Here is a 25,059-nt window from a genome sequence, read left to right as displayed (position 1 = left end):
ATTGGAGGACTAGCAGTTGTTTGTCAAAAATTACTGGTAAAAAAATTGGCACACCCGGTGGGACCGTGTCAAAAGAACTGTTAATTATAATAGTTTGCTTTACTTTTACAATACAAAATTATTGTTATTCGTTTGGATTAAAAAATCATAGTGTTATATTAACCCTAGAAGTGGTAAGATATCCAACAATTCGCAACCTATAACCAAAAGAAAAAACACAAAAAAGATGGTTAATACAACCAGTCAAGGGGAACAATTTCTTCCCCAGGGAACAGGCACAATCGGAGAAAGTTCGATTGATGCACCCACTAAGATCCCTAGTGCACAGGCCATACCAACATCTGGATCCATGACCTTAAATAATTCGACAACGATGCCTATTATGTCAAGCGTAGCAGACATTTATGGAAATTCAACCCCTAAGCCACTGGGATTTGAGAATTATAGGCCTTTGAGAGAATACCCATATGGAATGCCATCTACTGCCATGGCAGGACTTCAAAATAATACTTCCATATATACTCAACCCCATAATACGGTTATTTCGCCAATTCAAAATTCTAGTTCTGGCATGAACCATGTAGGTCGAAATACCCAATCACAAGGAGTATCCACCCTATTACCTACCCTTATAACGAATAACCAGGCAACCTTTAGACAACAAATGGATGCTAGTAACCATGATATGGTAGGAGTTCTTGCCAGAGAAATGAATACCATTTTTTCTCCCCTAATACAGAATGTAAATAAGACTAACAATGATAATGCCTAAACATACCAACAACTGTCAGCGCAGATGAGGCGCATAGCAGATTTCCTAGGCGCCCCTCAGTCCTCTGTTCGACGCAGACCAAACCAAGTTATAATCCAGGAAGAAGAACAACCTATAAATCAGGTTCGACCACCTAGACAAGCACCTATCAAAAGGGTCATGGGGGAAAGATTAGAACAACAACCAGTTCGACAGGAAGTCCCTGAAGAACAACCTAGGAGAGTAATAATGGTTAATAGAAACCAGGATGCAGACGAAGTAATTTATAGGGCTAGGCGAGAAAACATGATGGAAAATGACTTAACTACTATGATAGAGAGAATCATGGCTCAGAATGGTCTGAATACAGGACTTCGACGGCCAAATTATACCTCTCCTTTATCAGAATACGTCCTAAAAACTGAATTACCAAGGGGTTGTAAAATCCCTAAGTTCACCAAATTCTCAGGGGACACTAGTGAATCCAATATAGAACACATAGCCAGATACATGACTGAGGCAGGGGATTTGGCAAACAGTGAGAACCTAAGAATGAAATATTTCCCCAGTTCTTTAACGAAGAATGCCTTCACGTGGTTTACAATTTTGCCACCAAATTCTGTAGATACTTGGCCTCATCTGGAGAGATTGTTTCATGAACAATTCTACATGGGCCAAACTAAGATAAGTCTTAAGGAATTAGCCAGTATTAAAAGAAAATTCACTGAACCTATAGATGATTATCTGAATAGGTTCCATTTGTTGAAATCTAGATGCTTTACAATAGTGCCTGAACATGAATTGGTCGAAATGGCCGCTGAAGGTTTAGACTATTACATTAGGAAAAAGTTAGATACCCAGTGTAGCGGGGTATTCGTTACCATTAGAGATATTGACTAAATCCAAGGTAAATCATACAAGTCGAGTCGCAACCACACTTCTATTTATCCAAAGGAATGGTTAGAAAGCGAACAAAAACCTAAAAGTTTTAACAAAAACTAGTAAAAGAGAATCAAAGATCTGGGTAAGGGGGTTGGTTATGCAATGGGAAGGTGTTAGGCACCCAAAACATCCTAGGTACTCCTAGGGAGCCCTTTTCATACTTGTGGTAAGGTGGGTATTTTGTGAAAATTTGTTTGTGCAAACATGATTGAAGAGATGAGAAGAGAATGTACAAGTTTATTTACATTTTTTGTTTGGATGGATAAACCCATTGCCTACGTACCATCTTAAAAAAGATTAGGATCAAAACCTCGTAGTTCGGGGTAAAAATCTCAAAATGAGTTGGTGAATTGATTAGTCCAAAAGCCTTAAGGTCTTTTGTTATCAAAGGGAGAAAACTCAACCTAAAACCACAAATCCACCATGTAAGGATAACTTCAACATGCTAGTGAGGGGTTAACCCTATAATAAGCATGGAAGACTCATTGTCCATCACTAAGGATATAGGTGAGTATTACATCTACCACAAAGATAACTCAAACCTAATAACTAAAGGTTATGAAAAAGTTTGGATTAGAAGGTGGCCATTGAAACCACAAAAACACATTTGAATGAGTTATATTTACCAATTAGAAGTATATACAAAGTGGTCAAAGTTGACTTAAAGATTCAATTCAAAATAAGTATTATGAAAAGAAAGTTTGAAAATCAAAAGCATAAGGCTTAGGTTTCTAATGTTGAAAACAAATGTTAAATGTTTGCACAAAAGTTTTGGCTTGGGTTAGAGTGGAGAGAAGAAAAATAAGGACTAAAGTCCTAAGTAAAGCAAAAAGGTGAGGGATAAGAAGCAAAACCACAATGGAGTTCCTTTCTTGAGATCATATTGATGATCCAAGTAGCTCCCATCCTTGGAATAAGCAATCAAAAATCAATAAACTCAAGCAATCAACAACCAAATGAATTTGGAAAAACTCCTCAATGCATCTTGGATCTCTCTCTCTTGGAAGCTCATGGTAATGGTTCCTCAATTAAGCTCAAGTGGGATATCCTAGCACAAAGAAAACACACATCAAAAGGTTCTATAATACAATCAAAGAATGGACAAGAGGGAGTTTAGAATATAATCCTTTCAATGTTCATCTTCAAGCTTAAGCATTCTAAAGGCTCAATGACTAGTTTCTCTTTGACTCCAAATTTGCATAGGGAAAGTCCTAAGATCTAAGTCCATTTTGTCCATTTCTTTGCATTTGGTTCACAACAATCAAAACAAAACACAAACACAATAGTATATACACAATTATGTGCTCAAGTGAGCAAAAGGAAAATGGCATTAACATAAACATGTGCTCAAATGAGCAAAGGGAAAAGCAAATGGATAATATGTACAAGAATAGTAAATTGCATAAAATTAAAATGCAAAAAGTAAATGTTAATTGTTAATGGTTAGTGTTAGTAGTTAGTGTGCCATAAGGCAAATTTAGCGCTATGTTAAGCAATCGTAATTGGACTTATCTTGAAGTCACAACTATCTGAGGCCGGTCAATAATAATGTAGACAACAACACAAGTTAGAAGTCTTTATTAGTGAACCAAGTTCCAACAACTTGCCATGCCAAAAAGAAGAAGATAATTGATCTTGTATTGGTTTAAGCCTTTTGCATGATTTAGGAATCAACCTATCCTTAATGCAAATCCATTCATTTGATCAATTGATCAAGATGAATTAGATTTGAATCAAGGAAGATTAAGCATCCCAAATCAATGCTAACTTATCAACCTTCAACTCATTGATCAAAAAAGAAAAAGAAGAAGAGGAAGAAAGAGATGAATAATGGAAAAGGAAATGGAAAGAATAAAGTGCATAAGGTGAAATCAAATGTACCAATCCATATGTGTTGACCAAATGACATTGAAAGTCAAAGTCAAACAATGAGAAATCAGAAGTGAGATGAAGATTGGAGGTCAAACAATAAGCAAAATATTTTTGGCATTTTCTAATATTAAAATAAACTTGAATTAAAAAATAAAAGAGAGGTCAAACTTCAAAATCACTTCAAATCAACCTTGAAAGGTCCAAGTGATTTATCCTAAGTTCAATAAGTTCAAACAAGGTTTGACAAAAAATTTCAGCATTTTTAAAAGTCAGAAACTATTTTTAATCAATTAAAAATGAACAAAAATAATCTAATTGAACTAAAATCTCAAATAAATCTCAAATCAATTAAAAAATTGATGGGAATATTTTTCATAGATCCATCATCTTTCAAATAGGTTAGGAAAATATTTTTGTATTTTTTGAATATCAAATACTATTTAAAATGAATTAAAAATAACCAGAAAAGAGAAAATTCACAAAAAATATCAAATGATGAAATAAAAAATATTAAAAATCAAAATTAGAAACTAGAATTTAGTTGGAGAAGAATGCAATTGGTCCCATAATTTTTGGATTTAAAATGAAGAAGATATGAATTTTTGAAAATAATGGAAATAAAAGAAATAAAATGAGAAAATAAGAAATTCAAAAAAACAAGGAGCGTTTGATCCAGCCTCATTAATTGACGTGGCTGATCAAACGCTCCCGAAGCGCGCGCTCATGGATGGAAGCATGATGGTGTTCATCATGAACTTGACTAATTTAAAAAATTAAGTGCACAGTAATGATGCCTCTATTGAGAGGACTTCAGCCAACACAAAACCCAAGCAAATAGATCAATAATTGGTGAGTTTCGAAGAAAAAACCAGTTGAAGAACCACCTTGAATTCTGGAGACTTGAGCTTGCTTCCTTGCTTCCTTTGGCCAAACAGAAGATCAATGGAGTATGAGAGAGAGGTCTAGGAACTTTAGATCTAGAAATTCAACCTGATTTAGTTGAATTTAGAATCTGAGAAATTGAAGAAAATTGGAATAGTTCCTTTAGGTGTGGCTCGGTTTTGATTTCTGCAGCAATTCATATTGATTCCAGGATGAAATTTGAATGGAATAGAGCTCTTATTTATAGAGGGAATGGCAAGGTAAGTGTGATTCAATCCGTGTGCATGGAATTGGATATCCATTGCATGGGCTTGCATGATCATGCAAAAGGCCCAAATTCAATGCCAAATGCAATATGAAATGAATGTGAGATGATTTGGACGCGCAACTTGGAGTGAATTGGCTTGTGGATGGAGTTTTGATATGTTATGCATAATTGAACCAAAAACGTCCCCTCTTCGAAAATGCCATTTGCCAAATCCAAACATGAGCATGTGAGTAATGGTTTGAAAGTTTTTGATGTAAGGAACAATTGTTATGTTGGGCAAAAAATCCATTTGAAGTGTGGAAATTGGTGAAATTGGAGTTTAAAGTGCAAGGTGCAAAACATGTAAAGGCAAAGTTTCTAAATTTGGCCAATGTTCAAGTCCTTCTGTTTTGATGATGCGAGCCTCAAATTAAAAAACCTCAAACATCAAAGTTGTAGATCTCTTCAAGCCAATCAAAATGGACTTAAATTTTGCATCATTTGGATTTTTGATGAAAGAGTTATGGGCACTTGAAGTTGGACTTTTTTGCCTTTTAATGCATTTGGTCCAAAAGGACCTATAATGTCTTGCATTATCACATGTATTTCCTTTGAGATTTTGAAATTTTGTTCAACATAACATTTGACGTAGACATCTTAAGCTTTCCAATGCATTTGATCCCACATCCAAATCATAAAAAATGAATGAGTTATCTCCTTGGGGAGTCGACCCAAAATTAGGGTTTCAGTCAAAATGACCTATAATGTCTTGGAATGGGATATGACCTTCCAAGCTTCAAATCAATTTTTGATGAACATGAAAGTTGTTCATGTTGTCCTTAAGAGAATATTTGCTTTTGGGATCATCTCCATTTGACAAACACACAAAACGTTAGGTCTCCGTGTATTTCAAAATAATCAGATGAATTGACTGATCAACTTCTCAAGTCCATGACTCATATCTTGATGAATTGATGATTGAGGACACTCAAATAAGTTCAAATATGCATGAAATGATGAATTAAAGAACTTCCCTTGATTGTATTTGATCATGGGCTGAGGTTGCTTCAAGAGCAAGGCATTGTGGTGCATAGATGAATTAGGCTTTCTTTGGGGAACAGACCTCAAACCCTTTGACTTGCTTTGATCAAAATGATGAGTTGAGATGTTAGGGAGGCATATTTGATGGATGAGAGCTTTGGGAACCATTACCATGCTTGCTATCATCTTCCCTTGGCCATATCTCTGCACAAAGGATCTCCTTGAAGCTCTTGACCTTGTGATTGCTCAAGCTACAAACAAAAGATGTTAGTGACATATTTTTGTGCTTTTGGTTAATAAACAAAAATGAGAAAAAATGATATACAATTCAAGCATGCTTGGTGATCTCAAACCACTCACAAGGGATCCCACCAAAAGGTAAGGGGAACCAAGATGCTTATGATCCTTGAGGCAATGCAAATGCAATGTTATGATGTTATGAGGGATCTTAGGGACAAAATTGGGGTCTTACAGATGCCCCTATTTAAGGTCATTCTAGCCGGAGAAGTGAAGGTTAAAATCTTCGTCTCGACGGGGTAAAATGGGCTTAAATAATAACAAAGAGATGAATTTTGGTCCCTAAGAGACCTCATGATGCAGATGTATGTATGCAAATGGTAAAACTCTGTGGGGAGAGGTCCACAAAGGCAAAGATCAAGAGGAAACCGACGATTCCTATGGATAATTCATTCTATGGGGCAGAGACTCTACCGGGGAGTAAAGGGATGAAAACGCGTGAGCAGGTCACGACTTAAAACTTGCTGAGAGACCCGGAGAGAGACCATGAAATGAATCCATGGAAGGACTCGAGCTGACTCGGAGATCCATGTATTGGGGAATATGCCAATACAACAAAATTGTCCGTAACGGATACTTCGGATACAAATTCGGACTCAGGTGGAGATGTCCACTAAGGACTCAGCTGAGGAAAAAAAAAGAGGTATTACCGGTTACTGGGTAATAAGCTCAAAAAGAGATCATGTGATCCCACCGGTATAAGGGTGAAGGAAAAACATGCTCCGGGAGAATGAATATCTAAGACCGGTATAAGGGTGAGAGATATCAATCAACTAAATCATCTGAGGGAGACCTAAAAGGTATATTTCAACTCAGGAAACTCTGACTCCACAGGGGACAAAAAGTCATAATAGGGAGCAGAAGGAGGGAACACCAGGGATGCCGGATACTAGGCATATAATAGATGACCAACCAAAACGTGAATTTGGGAATATTCCCAAAACACTCATCATCCAAAAGAGGGCTAAAAGCAAACTCGATTATGGGATGGACATTCGATTCCAAAAAGGGATACGAATCTTACTCAACTGGGGTAGAACAAAAGGCTTCGACCAAAGAGTGCATGAGATATATTATCTATTACCGTCAGAACATAGATAATATACTCGTATGGAAGATTATCCACAACCGGTTACTGGGTTAATAAAGGATAAATCGACCGAGAGAGAAAGGCATCGGGATACCGAAACTAGGTATATAATGATGACCATTCAAGGGGAGCAACAAACATTACCGGCAACCGGTATATGAAAGATGAATTGCTGGGGATAAACTGCGTAATCAGAGCAATTATCCAAAAGAATGAGGGAATATCAACACCGAATATTGGATAATGATAACCGTCAATGAGGGGATTACATCTACCGGATACTGGGTAGAAAACCACGGAAGAGTAACCGTCATTGATTAGGATGAACAAAAGGTTAACTCTGCAAGGGGATGAAATAGGGTTTACAACTACCGGTATAAAGGTAGAACACCACAGACTCCGCCGGGGATAAGATGAATGATTACTAATTACTGAGCAATTATTCATTTATACCATAGTAAAGCGCAGGAAAAAGTCACAAAAGGCCAATCTAGGATCAAACTAAGGAGGCAAGCTGAATTAAAACTCGTCCTAGTGAGGATATAACTCAATAGGGAAACCCTATCCCAATATATGTTGGAAAGGAACAGAAACAACCATCATCCATGAGGATATAACTCGATGGGGAATATGGAAGGAAAGATAAACACTTTCTGCTTAAGGGGCTGACTCTATATGGGGAGATCAGACACCGACATCTGCTTGAGAAATGTATTACCCACTAGCAGGGGATAACAAACAAAGATATATGGCAAATAATGCAATCATGAATATCTGAATGTTTGAAAACTATATGCACGCATGCATGGTTTATGTATGATGAATGCTGACAAACAGACATTTCTAACACAAACAGCTCCAAAGGATAAGTACACAAACATCCAGTACTACATCTCAAGAGAGAAAGCCAGGTTCACCGGAGAGTATCCAATCTGATGAGGGCAAGAGATACCAGGAAGCAAAGATCTCTGCAGGGGAACAAACATCAGTCATTCCAGCTGGGGACAGGAGTTATTGCACATATATAATCCGCCGCATGAGCAAATCTACTGGGGAATCTATCTGAGAAGGTGGGGGATCTGTGGAGAACAACCGCCAAACAGGAGGCTTCCAAGGTCACCGCCAAATACCGTACTACCAAAGATCACACCTGCTGAGAAGGAAAGGTCGCTACTCTGCTGAAGGGAAGAGTGGTGAATATCTTATCAAACACTCCGCTTAGTAGAAAAAACTATAAAAGGCTCCGGCAGGAAGAGGATACAAACATGCCAGGAATATGAACAAATGTCTTACCCTGTTGGGGATCATACCATCCTTGGGAGAGCACTGAAGATCTCTTAAGTATCCTTATGTCATTGTGAATGTTCATTTTGTTAAAAAACAAATTTATGAAAAGTTCGATTATTTAAAACAATGATACTTTTTCAATGGAAACATGCAAAACATTTGTTGAATAGACACAAACAAGAGTGCAAATAATTGGATAAAAGGCTCAAATTTATTTGATGGAATGGTAGTCCGCAAATGGCAAGACTCCATAGATCTTTACAAATTTGAAATTGGTGATATATATTGGAAAAGGGCTACATTGAACATAATGACCATTTCTCCACCAATTCTGAATCCGATGTATTTGTAGCTTTGGTTGATGACAAATAAGCAAGAATCCCTGACAGATTGACAGTTGTAGAACGAAGCTTTGTCAGGATGCAGTTACTTACCAAATCCCTAATTTTTGCCTAGATTTCCCTAGGATGAGGTACTCAATCTAGCGGGATATGTATATTCATTTTTTTTATGTCTCTAACTTTTGCCTGGATCGCCCTTTTGGGTTTTCAATCCACCGAGACGCTCATTTTTGCTTAAGCCGCCCTTTCAGGTTTTCAACTTAGCGAGCTGTTCTGTTTTTAATTTTAGGCGAAGTATTTCTTGACTGCATCTGAATTCACAGGACGAGTAAAATCCTCCCCATCCATAGTTGTAAGTATCAAAGCACCGCCTGAAAAGGCTCTCTTAACAACATATGGGCCTTCGTAGTTTGGAGTGCACTTGCCCCTGGAATCGAGCGCGAAAGACAAGACTTTCTTGAGCACAAGGTTACCTTCTCGGAACACACGAGGCTTGACCTTCTTATCAAAAGCTTTCTTCATCCTTTACTGATATAATTGACCGTGGCACATGGTAGTCAGTCTCTTCTCTTCAATCAAATTCAGCTGGTCATAACGACTCTGAACCCATTCAGCATCAGTCAACTTGGCTTCCATCAAGACTCTCATTGATGGGATCTCCACCTTTACTGGGAGTACAACCTCCATGCCATAAACAAGAGAGAAAGGGGTTGCCCCTGTTGAAGTGCGGACAGATGTACGATATCCATGCAAAGCAAATGGCAACATCTCATGCCAATCTTTGTACGTGACAACCATCTTTTGGATAATTTTCTTGATATTCTTATTAGCAGCTTCAACAGCCCCATTCATCTTGGGTCTATAGGGAGAAGAGTTATGATGCACAATCTTGAACTCACTACACAGCTCTTTCATCATCTTGTTGTTCAGGTTAGATCCATTATTAGTAATGATCTTATCTGGAACACCATAACGGCATATGAGTTGATTCTTGATAAACTTCACGACCACTTGCCTGGTCACATTTGCATATGATGCAACTTCAACCCACTTGGTGAAGTAATCAATTGCTACGAGAATAAATCTGTGTCCGTTAGACGCTTTTGGCTCTATCATGCCAATCATGTCAATTCCCCACATGGAGAAAGGCCATGGTGATGAAATCACATTCAGAAGTGTCGGGGGAATATGTATCTTATCCGTATAAATTTGACACTTATGGCATTTCTTCACGTATTTGCAGCAGTCAGACTCCATTGTCAGCCAATAGTAGCCTGCTCTCAGTATCTTTCTAGCCATGGCATGTCCATTGGAATGAGTACCAAATGAACCTTCATGGACCTCAGTCATCAACAGGTCTGCTTCGTGTCTATCCACGCATCTGAGCAGAACCATGTCAAAATTTCTCTTATAAAGCACATCACCATTGAGGTAGAATCTTCCTAATAATCTCCTCAGAGTCTTCCTGTCTTTCACAGATGCCCCAGGCGGGTAAGACTGGTTCTGAAGGAAACACTTGATATCATAATACCACGACTTATCATCTTTCACCTCTTCTATTGCAAATACATGAGCTGGTCTGTCCAAGCGCATCATAGTGATATTGGGGACTTCATTCCAAAGTTCTACCACAATCATTGAAGAAAGTGTAGCAAGAGCATCCGCCATCCGATTCTCATCTCGAGGAATATGATGGAAGTCAACCTCAGTAAAGAATGTTGAAATCCTCCTCGCATAATCCCTATATGGAATGAGGCCAGGCTGATTCGCTTCCCATTCTCCCTTAATCTAATTAACAATGAGAGCCGAATCACCATATACATCAAGATGCTTGATCCTAAGATCAATGCACTCCTCCAATCCCATAATACAGGCCTCATACTCAGCCATATTATTCGTGCATTTGAAAGTTAGCCTTGCTGTAAAAGGAATATGTGTGCCCTGAGGAGTAATAATCACTGCCCCAATACCATTTCCATACTGATTTAAAGCACCATCAAATACCATACTCCATCTGGAACCAGGCTCTGACCCTTCATCGAGTGTAGGCTCATCGCAATCTTTCATTTTCAAATACAAAATCTCCTCATCTGGGAAGTCATATTGAACTGACTGATGATCCTCAATCGGTTGATGTGCCAAGTGGTCAGCCAAGATACTACCTTTAATAGCCTTTTGAGCTCGATACTCAATATCATACTCGGATAACAACATCTGCCAACGGGTAATCCTCCCTATTAAAGCAGACTTCTCGAAGATATAATTGATTGGATCCATTCTGGATATCAACCACGTCGTATGATTTAACATATACTAGCGTAGGCGCTTAGCATCCCAAGCCAAAGCACAACATGTTTTCTCAAGCATTGAATATCGAGACTCACAATCGGTGAACTTCTTGCTCAAGTAGTAAATAGCATATTCTTTCTTTCCTGATTCGTCTTGCTGACCAAGGACACAACCCATTGAGTCTTCAAGAACAGTCAGATACATAATCAATGGTCTTCCTTCCACGGGCGGAGACAGGATCGGAGGCTCAGACAGATACTCTTTAATACTGTCGAAAGCTTTCTGGAAATCCTCGGTCCAATCATGGGACTGATCTTTCCAGAGGAGCTTGAATATCGGCGCACATGTGGCAGTCATGTGGGATATGAATCTGGAAATATAATTCAAGCGGCCAAGAAAACCTCGGACTTGCTTCTCAGTTTTGGGCGCAGGAATCTCTTGTTTTGCTTTGACCTTTGCAGGATCAACCTCAATACCTCTTTCACTAACAATAAAGCCCAATAACTTGCCGGAACGGACTCCAAATGTACACTTGTTGGGATTCAGACGGAGCTTATACTTCCTCAAACGTTGAAAAAGCTTCAACAAGTGCTCTACATGTTCAACTTCCGTTCTTGACTTTGCAATCATATCGTCAACATATACCTCGATCTCCTTGTGCATCATATCATGAAACAAGGTGGTCATAGCTCATTGATACGTGGCTCCGACGTTCTTCAAACCGAAGGGCATCACTCGATAACAGAATGTTCCCTAAGGTGTGATGAATGTTGTCTTCTCCATATCCTCGGGTGCCATCTTAATCTGATTATATCCAGAAAATCCATCCATAAATGAGAAGACATTGAATTTAGCTGTATTATCTACCAATATATCAATATGTGGTAGAGGAAAATCATCTTTCGGGCTAGCTTTATTCAAGTCTCTATAGTCCACACACATCCGGACTTTTCCATCTTTCTTAGGCACGGGCACAATATTGGCCACCCATTGAGGATATGTAGAAGTCACCAGAAACCCCGCATCAATTTGCTTCTGAACTTCCTCTTTGATCTTCACTGCCATATCAGGATGAGTTCTTTTGAGCTTCTGCTTCACAGGCACGCACTCAGGTTTCAAAGGTAGGAAATGTTGCACATATTTGTATCTAGACCAGGCATGTCTTCATATGACCAGGCAAAGACATCGACGTATTCTCGTAGCAATTCAATCAACCCCTTCTTAACAGACTCTTCCAGGAGTGCCCCAATCTTCACTTCTCGCACACAATCTTCAGACCCCAAGTTGATTGTTTCTAGATTCTCGAGATGTGGCTGAATGATCTTCTCTTCATGCTCAAGTAGACGGGTAATCTCGTCAGGAATCTCTTCAACATCATCTTCTTCCGCCTCAAATACAGGGAATTCAAAGTTGGAAGATGGTGTTGGGTCATTATGTTCAATGGGTTTGATCAACCTGCATATTGATTTTGGATATGAAAAGCTTTAGAATTTAAACAAGGCAAATAATTATGCAGATGAAAAGATTGATTTTAATCTATTTTTAGGTTTTATGTGATCACCAATTTCATGCAAAAATCGAAAAAGGAAAATAATTGGAAAAACACACATTTAACATGAATCTATTGAATGAAAATATCATTGTATTTATGCGCCAACAATGTCATCACTCCTCCTTTTGGCATGGGAGGAGGGTTTTTAAACACAATGAACATTACTTTGACTTATGGATAACTGTTGGAATATCCACAGCGACCTAATTATTGCAGATCCCCCAAGGGATGACGAAGTTGCCAGAATCCTCTTCGTCCTCTTCCAAAACGGCAGCAGCCTCTTCGTCTTGACCAGTGTGGATGAACCCTCCGCTCTTGAACAACCCTTGCGTATTAAAAATCCCAGATGAATAACCTATGCCAGCCCGGGACTTGTTGTCTTCTAGCTCAATCATTTTCCCTAATCCAGCAGTTGCACCACGCTCAATGGCCAACTTTGCATCTTTGTAGGAAACAAATGAAGGAGTTCTCTTCTCGATAGGTTTAGCAATAGATAAAGCTTGGAAAGGAGTTCCAACTTCATCCTCAGCATCTATATAAGAGAAGGAAGACAAATGGCTAACCAGGAGAGCCTTTTCTCCCCCTACCACCACCAGCTTCTTATTCTTCACAAATTTCAGTTTCTGGTGTAGGGTGGATGTCACGGCGCCTGCCTCCTGAATCCATGGTCTGCCTAGGAGACAACTATATGATGGGTGAATGTCCATAAATTGGAAGGTAATATGGAAATCACTTGGTCTGATCTTGATTGGGAGATCAACTTCCCCAATCACAGTTTTGCGAGACCCATCGAAAGCCTTCACAACTACTCCACTCTGCCTCATGGGAGGCCCTTGATATGACAACTTCGAGAGAGTGGATTTTAGCAATACATTCAATGATGACCCAATGTCCACCAGCACATTGGACATGGCGTCATCTTTGCAACCCATAGATATATGTAATGCCAAGTTGTGGTCTCTTCCCTCCTCGGGGAGATCAGAGTCACAAAAGCTCAAGTTGTTACAAGCAGCGATAACACATATATTTTGGATGGCGTTTGTAGAAGCTGGTCTACAACATTGTACTCGCTCCTTTTGATGAGCTTCAGCATCTCATCGCAGTCTTCTTTCATATTGCCGCTTGGGCCAACAGAAGCAGGAGTTCTCAATGTCGAGGAGGACTTAGCAACAAGTGCCGGATTCTGAGTGCTCACAGCATTCCCAATTGGGCGCTCATCAGAATCAGTATTAGCTTGAGGCTTTAAAGGTGCTGAAAATACACGACCGCTGCGGGTCAACCCACTAACATCGGCAATGTTAACAACAGATGAGGATGGCAAGGAAACCTCTTTCCCATTTTCTACCGCGACAGTATTGTAGCGATAGGGGACCGCCTTTTCAGAAGAGTACGGTACCGGTCCGACAGGCTTGATGGTTAATGCGGGAGAAACCTTCTGCTTGCTACCGTCATACTTGATAATAACAGGCTCGGGGATCCGGAATACTGGAGAAATTACGTTGACCTCATCAGCGTCTTCGTCAACATTTCTGTTTTGAAGGATCTCAATAACTCCTTCATCCAGCATTTCTTGAACATCTTTGCGCACCTGGCGACAACCTCTTTGATTAACAGAACAGACTCGGCATCTATCGTGGTCATGCTCATAATGACTATAATCACATAGCAAACGATGCATCTCGACCAGAGATTGTCGAATATGAGTGACGTATTTGACTTTGTACTTGCCAGGGCAGCCCTGGACCATGTTGACAGATTTCCCATGCTCGGGCAATGGGTTCTTCTTCACATTAGGACTTACATCCTTGAAACACAGAATGCCACACCTCACAAGGTCTTGAACTTTGGTCTTCAAAGGGTAGCAATTCTCCATGTCGTGGCCGGGAGCACCAGAATGGTAAACACAGTGTAATTCAGGCTTATACCACCACTGGGGGTTAGTAGGTATAGCCGGTGGGTCTCACGGAGTAATCAACTTCCTCTCTATCAAAGAGGGGTATAACTTTGCATACGTCCTCGGAATAGGATCGAAGGTGACCCTTTTCCTCTCGTAACTTGTGCTGGTTTGATTACTGTTTCGAGGTAGGTAGGCCTGCTGTTGCGGACGGTGCTGTTGATGTTGATATTGCGGATGTGGTTGCTGATTGTTGTTATGTTGCTGGTACTTCTGATTATCTCTGAAGACAGATGCTATATGAGCCACCTGGTGCTGGTTACCGGCGGGACGCACGGTCTTCCTCCTCACAGAGGGTCTTCTCGGTTTCATATGGGGGTCACAACATGTGCCTCTCCATCCTTCTTTTTTGCAAACGCTCCATAACGTTTGGCAGAAAGGACTTCCTCTCTTGTCAGACGCCCTTCCCTAACCCCTTTTTCTAGACGCATCCCCATATTCACCATCTCGGTGAAGTCAGAAGGAGCGCTAGCAATCATCCGCTCATAATAAAAAGAACTCAAGGTCTTCAAAAAGATCTTAGTCATCTCTTTCTCTTCAGGCGGGGGCACGATCTGTGCTGCTACCTCTCGCCACCTCTGAGCGTATTCTTTGAATGTTTCCTTGTCCTTCTGGGACATGACCCTCAATTGATCCCTATCGGGAGCCATATCCACATTGTACTTGTCTTTCTTGACGAAGGCCTCGCCAAGATCGTTGAAGGATCGGATGTTCGCACTGTCTAAACCCATGTACCAACACAGAGCAGCACCGGACAAACTGTCCTAAAAGTAGTGGATGAGCAGTTGGTCATTGTCGGTATGAGTCAACATTTTCCTGGCATACATGACCAGGTGGCTGAGAGGGCAAGTATTTCCCTTGTATTTTTCAAAGTCAGGGACCTTGAATTTCACAGGGATCTTCACATTAGGAACTAAGCAGAGTTCGGCAGCAGACTTGCCGAAAAGATCCTTTCCTCTGAGAGTTTTCAATTCCTTGCGAAGCTCAAGAAATTGATCGTTCATAGCGTCCATCTTCTCATAGACATCTGGGCCCTCAGACGGCTCAGAATGATAGATGGTGTCGTCTACTCTGGGCAAAGTATGCACGACAGGAGGAGGAACAACAAGGACCGGGCTAGATGCCGGCATAGAAGCAAAGGTGGGAGCAGGACCCTTAGGCATGAAATTGGGAGGCATCCCCCACGGGAATCCGGCTGGCATGGCCGTTGGAGCAAAGTGTGCACTGGCTGCAGGCACAGTCGAGGAGACAATCTCGAAGATGACGGTCCTCTGGGGAGGAGTTGAAGGTGTCGGAGAAGACTGGCTCTGGGCAGCCGTGAATGACTCCATCAAGGCACTTAATCTGGCCACTTCCTCTTTCAGCTCGCGGTTCTCTTGTTCCAAATGATCCATCAGTCTTGAAATGTTGGCTCTGGTGTTGTACCAGTGAGTCAGCTTGTCTTCAAAATAAATGAAGAACACAGAGTTAGACCACAGGACAAGAAGCCGGGAACAAAACCTGCTTATGCACATGATGCATGCAATTCTTGTGCACATGATTTGTTGTTTTTTTTTATTTCAAAGGAATTTTAGGGTTCTATTTGCAAATTTTGGAAATATTAAACACTTTTATATGGAAACGTAATATCTGGGAAATATTTTATACCAAAGAAGTACAACATTGGTAACCATATACAAGAGAAAAGGAAAATAATCATCCTATGGATCCCTAGAAACAATCATCTAAAGCTCATGACACAGGAAGATAGGATGCACGAAGTCTCTTCACCTCCCTCTCGTAGGCTGCCTCCATATCTGCCTTTTCCTGGGTGAGTCGGTCGTACTTCCTCTTCCAAAACCTGGAAGACTGAGGAAGTAGAGAAGTCCATGCATCATCAGGATCATCAATAACCTGATGCTCGAGAAACTCAATCAAAGTATCCTTCTCCTTGATCTGCTGAAGCAACTCCTCTCTTTCACGGATCTAAGCACGTGATCGGTCTTTGTCTCTCAACTCCTCTACTCCTTGGTCAGGGAGGGTTGAAGGCCCAGCCCTAACCAAAGGCGTAGGTCTTGGATACCCGTAAGGCATGAGATACTCAGACGCTCTCCTCCTAACCCAAGCAGTGTAAGGCTCCATAGCAACACAATTCTTAGGACCCAACTCTTTCCTTCCTTTCCTATGAATCTTACGCCAAACGCGGACCATTCTGCCCTTCAAGCCTTGGGGATCTTTACCCTCCTGAAAGAACACACCCTCTAACAGAATGTTATTAGGTTTATCCTTTAGGGGGAACCCAAGCTGACGACGTGCCAAAACAGGGTTGTAGTTAATCCCACCACATGTACCAAGAAGAGGTACATTGGAGAATTCACCACACGAGTCGATAATCTGCACACCATCATACACACAGTTGTACCAAAAGATATCATCATTAGTGAGAGACATGAGTCTCGTGGACCACCGTAGACATCTTTTGTTCTCCTTGAAGGCGACCGTCTGTGGTAAGTGAGAAATAAACCACTTATACAACAGAGGCAAACAGCACACAACGACACCACCCCCTTTGCATTCCTCATATGCAAAGAAAAATAAGTGTCACCCGACAGAGTCGGAACGGGATTAAGAGTAGAGAAGATCCTAATAACGTTCACATCCACAAACTTGTCGATGTTGGGGAACAACACTAACCCATAGATGAGAATTACAAATATGGCCTCAAAGGGGTCCTCACTCATGGCCTTCCCATACGCAGTAGCTTGAGAAATGAGGAACTCAGAAGGGAGACCTTGAATTCCATCTTTGGTAGTCATACGAGCATCAACCAGAGATTCATCTATATGCAACATGTCTGTTATCTCTTGAGAAGTAGGAATACTCTCCAAGCCACTGAACGACATCTGGTCTAGAATCGGTATACCTACAAGGTAGGCATACTCCTCAAGCGTAGGCAAAAGCTGGAAGTCCGGAAACGTGAAGCAACGGTACAAGGGATCATAAAACTGTACCAATACACTCATCAATCCTTCATCCACCTGAGTAGTCAGAAGAGGAAGAAGCTTCCCAAAACGAGCCTTGAAACCCAAAGGATCTAATACATAGGATGTCAAATTCCTTAACTCTTTCAAATCTGGTTGTCTGAAACTGTACTTCTTTGTATTCCTTCTTTGTCTTTCCATGTCTGAAAATTTGCAAATAAACCCCTTAAGTTCCTTGAAAATTTTCTTCATTATTGATGATATGGATGCAAATGGGTGCATGAATGCATGAATGCAACAATCACACTCAAGGATCAAGCAAAGCACACCAAACAAAGGTCATGGGATGGATCATATCATCCTTAATATCAATCATCCATTTTGGTGGATTATGGTTTTCACCTTATCAACACCCAAATTCCATTGATATTAAGGATGCATGAACGAATCAACCACGAATCAAGGGTTTGTTGCGAGTCACGAGCATGGAGTCTCGGTTAAGAACCACCCAAAGGGAGTGTACTAGGGTTTAAACCTGCCAAACATGTTCTACAAGAGGTTCCCATAGTCATCATCCCATCTTTCGAATATTATCGGAGAAACGACTACTCGTATTCCAAAAATATTCTCAAGAGAGACTCTTATGAGTGTAGTATCGCGTAACAGTCGTATCAAATCTTACATTTGAACGACTTTCGCACTACATCCTAAGAATAGGCCAAGATGGGCTTGGTAAACTAAGGTCCTTGGCTTCTAAGGTCTATACTGGAAAGAGTAATGTCTAACCACAACTACTTGTGTGACATTATTGATCCCAACATGACCTCCACCAAGTGAATGGACTTGCAAGTCAACTTGCTAAGGAATAACTCCACACAAGTCAACAAGACTATACCATTCTCCTATCCTAAGTGCACTCGAGTCCGAGTATAGAACTCATCTCACAAAGATCACCAAGCATACAAGGAAGTAATATCAAGCAAATCAATCATTACATATAATACAGTAATCCCAAATTGCACAAAAATATGCCACAAAGCAATATACCATACAATACAACAAATATGAAAAGTAGGCAAAACCCACTAGGCAAATGATCCCCAGCAGAGTCTCCATTTTTCTGTAGCGGGGTATTCGTTACCATTAGAGATATTGACTAAATCCAAGGTAAATCATACAAGTCGAGTCGCCACCGCACTTCTATTTATCCAAAGGAATGGTTAGAAAGCGAACAAAAACCTAAAAGTTTTAACAAAAACTAGTAAAAGAGAATCAGAGATCTGGGTAAGGGGGTTGGTTATGCAATGGGAAGGTGTTAGGCACCCAAAACATCCTAGGTACTCCTAGGGAGCCCTTTTCATACTTGTGGTAAGGTCGGTATTTTGTGAAAATTTGTTTGTGCAAACATGATTGAAGAGATGAGAAGAGAATGTACAAGTTTATTTACATTTTTTGTTTGGATGGATAAACCCATTGCCTACGTACCATCTTAAAAAAGATTAGGATCAAAACCTCGTAGTTCGGGGTAAAAATCTCAAAATGAGTTGGTGAATTGATTAGTCCAAAAGCCTTAAGGTCTTTTGTTATCAAAGGGAGAAAACTCAACCTAAAACCACAAATCCACCATGTAAGGATAACTTCAACATGCTAGTGAGGGGTTAACCCTGTAATAAGCATGGAAGACTCATTGTCCATCACTAAGGATATAGGTGAGTATTACATCTACCACAAAGATAACTCAAACCTAATAACTAAAGGTTATGAAAAAGTTTGGATTAGAAGGTGGCCATTGAAACCACAAAAACACATTTGAATGAGTTATATTTACCAATTAGAAGTATATACAAAGTGGTCAAAGTTGACTTAAAGATTCAATTCAAAATAAGTATTATGAAAAGAAAGTTTGAAAATCAAAAGCATAAGGCTTAGGTTTCTAATGTTGAAAACAAATGTTAAATGTTTGCACAAAAGTTTTGGCTTGGGTTAGAGTGGAGAGAAGAAGAAGAAGGACTAAAGTCCTAAGTAAAGCAAAAAGGTGAGGGATAAGAAGCAAAACCACAATGGAGTTCCTTTCTTGAGATCATATTGATGATCCAAGTAGCTCCCATCCTTGGAATAAGCAATCACAAAGCAATAAACTCAAGTAATCAACAACCAAATGAACTTGGAAAAACTCCTCAATGCATCTTGGATCTCTCTCTCTTGGAAGCTCATGGTAATGGTTCCTCAATTAAGCTCAAGTGGGATATCCTAGCACAAAGAAAACACACATCAAAAGGTTCTATAATACAATCAAAGAATGGACAAGAGGGAGTTTAGAATATAATCCTTTCAATGTTCATCTTCAAGCTTAAGCATTCTAAAGGCTCAATGACTAGTTTCTCTTTGACTCCAAATTTGCATAGGGAAAGTCCTAAGATCTAAGTCCATTTTGTCCATTTCTTTGCATTTGGTTCACAACAATCAAAACAAAACACAAACACAATAGTATATACACAATTATGTGCTCAAGTGAGCAAAAGGCAAATGACATTAACATAAACATGTGCTCAAATGAGCAAAGGGAAAAGCAAATGGATAATATGTACAAGAATAGTAAATTGCATAAAATTAAAATGCAAAAAGTAAATGTTAATTGTTAATGGTTAGTGTTAGTAGTTAGTGTGCCATAAGGCAAATTTAGCGCTATGTTAAGCAATCGTAATTGGACTTATCTTGAAGTCACAACTATCTGAGGCCGGTCAATAATAATGTAGGCAACAACACAAGTTAGAAGTCTTTATTAGTGAACCAAGTTCCAACAACTTGCCATGCCAAAAAGAAGAAGATAATTGATCTTGTATTGGTTTAAGCCTTTTGCATGATTTAGGAATCAACCTATCCTTAATGCAAATCCATTCATTTGATCAATTGATCAAGATGAATTAGATTTGAATCAAGGAAGATTAAGCATCCCAAATCAATGCTAACTTATCAACCTTCAACTCATTGATCAAAAAAGAAAAAGAAGAAGAGGAAGAAAGAGATGAATAATGGAAAAGGAAATGGAAAGAATAAAGTGCATAAGGTGAAATCAAATGTACCAATCCATATGTGTTGACCAAATGACATTGAAAGTCAAAGTCAAACAATGAGAAATCAGAAGTGAGATGAAGATTGGAGGTCAAACAATAAGCAAAATATTTTTGGCATTTTCTAATATTAAAATAAACTTGAATTAAAAAATAAAAGAGAGGTCAAACTTCAAAATCACTTCAAATCAACCTTGAAAGGTCCATGTGATTTATCCTAAGTTCAATAAGGTCAAACAAGGTTTGACAAAAAATTTCAGCATTTTTAAAAGTCAGAAACTATTTTTAAACAATTAAAAATGAACAAAAATAACCTAATTGAACTAAAATCTCAAATAAATCTCAAATCAATTAAAAAATTGATGGGAATATTTTTCATAGATCCATCATCTTTCAAATAGGTTAGGAAAATATTTTTGTATTTTTTGAATATCAAATACTATTTAAAATGAATTAAAAATAACCAGAAAAGAGAAAATTCACAAAAAATATCAAATGATGAAATAAAAAATATTAAAAATCAAAATTAGAAACTAGAATTTATTTGGAGAAGAATGCAATTGGTCCCATAACTTTTGGATTTAAAATGAAGAAGATATGAATTTTTGAAAATAATGGAAATAAAAGAAATAAAATGAGAAAATAAGAAATTCAAAAAAACAAGGAGCGTTTGATCCAGCCTCATTAATTGACGTGGCTGATCAAACGCTCCAGAAGCGCGCGCTCATGGTAGGCTTCAGTCCACGCGTAACACCAACAATTGATGAAAGTCATAAGAAGCAATGGTGGAGATTAAATCTGGAAATAAGAATGGACGGCCACGATTGGATCTGGAGACCAGACGGTGGCCAGCGCCACCGTCTTCTCCGGCTAGCTCCGGTGAGAGCTCAAATTTGCAGAAGAGCAAATGTGCGCCAAATGACGCGATCCAGGCATCAATCGAAAGAGGAAGTGATGTATATCACTCCTATATCACTCACTTCCACTCTAGATCCCTATAAATGGAGAAATCAGAGATGGAAGCATGATGGTGTTCATCATGAACTTGATTAATTTCAAAAATTAAGTGCACAGTAATGATGCCTCTATTGAGAGGACTTCAGCCAACATAAAACCCAAGCAAGTAGATCAATAGTTGGTGAGTTTCGAAGAAAAAACCAGTTGAAGAACCACCTTGAATTCTGGAGACTTGAGCTTGCTTCCTTGCTTCCTTTGGCCAAATAGAAGATCAATGGAGTATGAGAGAGAGGTCTAGGAACTTTAGATCTAGAAATTCAACCTGATTTAGTTGAATTTCAGATCTGAGAAATTGAAGAAAATTGGAATAGTTCCTTTAGGTGTGGCTCGGTTTTGATTTCTGCAGCAATTCAGGTTGATTCCAGGATGAAATTTGAATGGAATAGAGCTCTTATTTATAGAGGGAATGACAAGGTAAGTGTGATTCAATCCGCGTGCATGGAATTGGATATCCATTGCATGGGCTTGCATGATCATGCAAAAGGCCCAAATTCAATGCCAAATGTAATCTGAAATGAATGTGAGATGATTTGGACGCGCAACTTGGAGTGAATTGGCTTGTGCATGGAGTTTTGATATGTTATGCATAATTGAACCAAAAACTTCCCCTCTTCGAAAATGCCATTTGCCAAATCCAAACATGAGCATGTGAGTAATGGTTTGAAAGGTTTTGATGTAAGGAACAATTGTTATGTTGGGAAAAAAATCCATTTGAAGTGTGGAAATTGGTGAAATTGGAGTTTAAAGTGCAAGGTGCAAAACATGTAAAGGCAAAGTTTCTAAATTTGGCCAATGTTCAAGTCCTTCTGTTTTGATGATGCAAGCCTCAAATTAAAAAACCTCAAACATCAAAGTTGTAGATATCTTCAAGACAATCAAAATGGACTTAAATTTTGCATCATTTGGATTTTTGATGAAAGCGTTATGGGCACTTGAAGTTGGACTTTTTTGCCTTTAATGCATTTGGTCCAAAAGGACCTATAATGTCTTGCATTATCACATGTATTTCCTTTGAGATTTTGAAATTTTGTTCAACATAACATTTGAATTAGACATCTTAAGCTTTCCAATGCATTTGATCCCACATCAAAATCATAAAAAATGAATGAGTTATGTCCTTGGGAAGTCGACCCAAAATTAGGGTTTCAATCAAAATGACCTATAATGTCTTGGAATGGGATATGACCTTCCAAGCTTCAAATCAATTTTTCATGAACATGAAAGTTGTTCATGTTGTCTTTAAGAGCATTTTTGCTTTTGGGATCATCTCCATTTGACAATGACACAAAAAGTTAGGTCTCAGTGTATTTCAAAATAATCAAATGAATTGACTGATCAACTTCTCAAGTCCATGACTCATATCTTGATGAATTGATGATTGAGGACACTCAAATAAGTTCAAATATGCATGAAATGATGAATTAAAGAACTTCCCTTTATTGTATTTGATCATGGGCTGAGGTTGCTTCAAGAGCAAGGCATTATGGTGCACAGATGAATTAGGGTTTCTTTGGGGAACAAACCTCAAACCCTTTGACTTGCTTTGATCAAAATGATGAGTTGAGATGCTAGGGAGGCATATTTGATGGATGAGATCTTTGGGAACCATTACCATGCTTGCTATAATCTTCCCTTGGCCATATCTCTGCACAAAGGATCTCCTTGAAGCTCTTGACCCTGTGATTGCTCAAGCTAAAAACAAAAGATGTTAGTGACATATTTTTGTGCTTTTGGTTAATAAACAAAAATGAGAAAAACAATGATATACAATTCAAGCATGCTTGGTGATCTCAAACCACTCACAAGGGATCCCACCCAAAGGTAAGGGGAACCAAGATGCTTATGATCCTTGAGGCAATGCAAATGCAATGTTATGATGCTACGAGGGATCTTAGGGACAAAATTGGGGTCTTACACCCAGTATCTAAGAGATATGGCCCAATTAGCAGACAGGGTTCGACAGGTCGAACGTTTAAGAGCTGAAAAGGCCAGAGTGAATAAGAATTATAAGAAAGAAAGGGTTACTTATGTTGAATTCGAAGATGGGGAGTCTGAAATCTCTAATGACCCTTATGGTCTCGAGGAATTCGATGTAGGTTTGGCTGAATTAAAAGAAGCACCACCTTATGCTTGAAAATTACTTACACCTTCGAATGACAGGAACCCTGTCGAAACTGAAAAGAATGATAGATTTCCTAAAAAGACTTACACATTTGATGTTACCAAATGTGATGAAATCTTCGATTTATTAGTAAAAGATGGCCAAATGATAGTGCCTCCTAATACCAAAATTCCTCCGTTAGAACAACGGAAGAAAAGAGGCTTCTGTAAATATTATAATTTTTTAGGCCATAAAACCTCACAATGCTTTCTTTTCAGGGATCTTATTCAAAATGCAATTAAGGATGGCCGCCTCAAGTTCGCTGACAAGGGGAAAAACCAGATGAAGGTTGACGCTGACCCCCTCAACATTGCTGACACAAATTATGCTGAACCTGTCGAAATCAACATGATTGACATGGTGGAAGTGGAGGCTGTGAAGGAAACAAGAACTGAAGGCTATGTGCTAGTTGGAAAGCAGGCTACTGATGGCCTAAATAATGATGTTCCCTTTGGAATTTCTGTCGAAGGTGAACAGGTTGCTAATGTCGAACCAAAGGCCACTGAAGGTCTTCATGGGAAGGAAACTAAGGCTACTGAGGTCCTAAGGAAGAAATTTGAAGAAATTTCAATCGCTGATGGCGCCAATCTAGGTGTCAACATGGTGGATCTGAACCACCCCCCCCCCCCCCCCCCAAAAAAAATGGAGGAAGTGGAGAGGTGTTTGAAGATAGAGTGAGAGGGAATGCAGTTTGGCTACCCCAAAGCTAATGAGAGCCTACGTGAATACCTTTGGAGGTGTCACAAACAAAATTCTGACATGCTGTTGTGCGCATGGTGTAGCATCATGATATGTCGAAGGGTGGCTGAGGACTATGAAAGATGGCAACGAACTAAGACTGAGAGAAATGGGAGAAAGGAAAGCCAACTACTGAAGGTGTATCCCAAGCCTGGAGAAAGCCTTCTTCGTTTTATTGTGCATTGCTACAAGTACGGAACAGAATGCTTGATGTGTCCCAGATGTGGGGCAGTTTACAACAGGGAATTGGCTGAAGCGTTCGAGAGAATTCTATCTAACCAAGGTTGGAATGGACACGGAGGTAACCTGAATATGTACATATTTAACAAAAGAGGAGTTCATAAGAGGCAATACAGCCCTCACCCAAGGGCGAAAAGAGTTATGTTTAAACTTCCGGCAGAAGTCCCTGGGGACAAATGGACTCAAGCGGGGTCGAAGAAGGGAAAGTGGAAAAATTTCGAGGATGGAGGAAGAACCTGTTGGGCTTATAGAAAACAGTTCCAAGCATCTAAGAGAGAGGCTATCAGACTGGAGAACTACAAAGGAAAGAATCCCATGTCAAGGTCC

At 39.5% G+C, this 25,059-nt stretch overlaps 1 pseudogene; it reads left to right on the top strand.

Moving 5' to 3' along the window:
* Positions 1 to 796: 796 nt before the first annotated feature.
* LOC127095104 (uncharacterized) lies at positions 797 to 24,432 on the top strand (annotated as a pseudogene).
* Positions 24,433 to 25,059: the final 627 nt, after the last annotated feature.

Source organism: Lathyrus oleraceus, chromosome 6 (assembly GCF_024323335.1).
Source record: "Lathyrus oleraceus cultivar Zhongwan6 chromosome 6, CAAS_Psat_ZW6_1.0, whole genome shotgun sequence".
Lineage (NCBI taxonomy): Eukaryota > Viridiplantae > Streptophyta > Magnoliopsida > Fabales > Fabaceae > Lathyrus > Lathyrus oleraceus.
The sequence above is the reverse complement of the archived record's forward strand: the minus strand, read 5'-3'. Positions and strand labels throughout refer to the sequence as shown.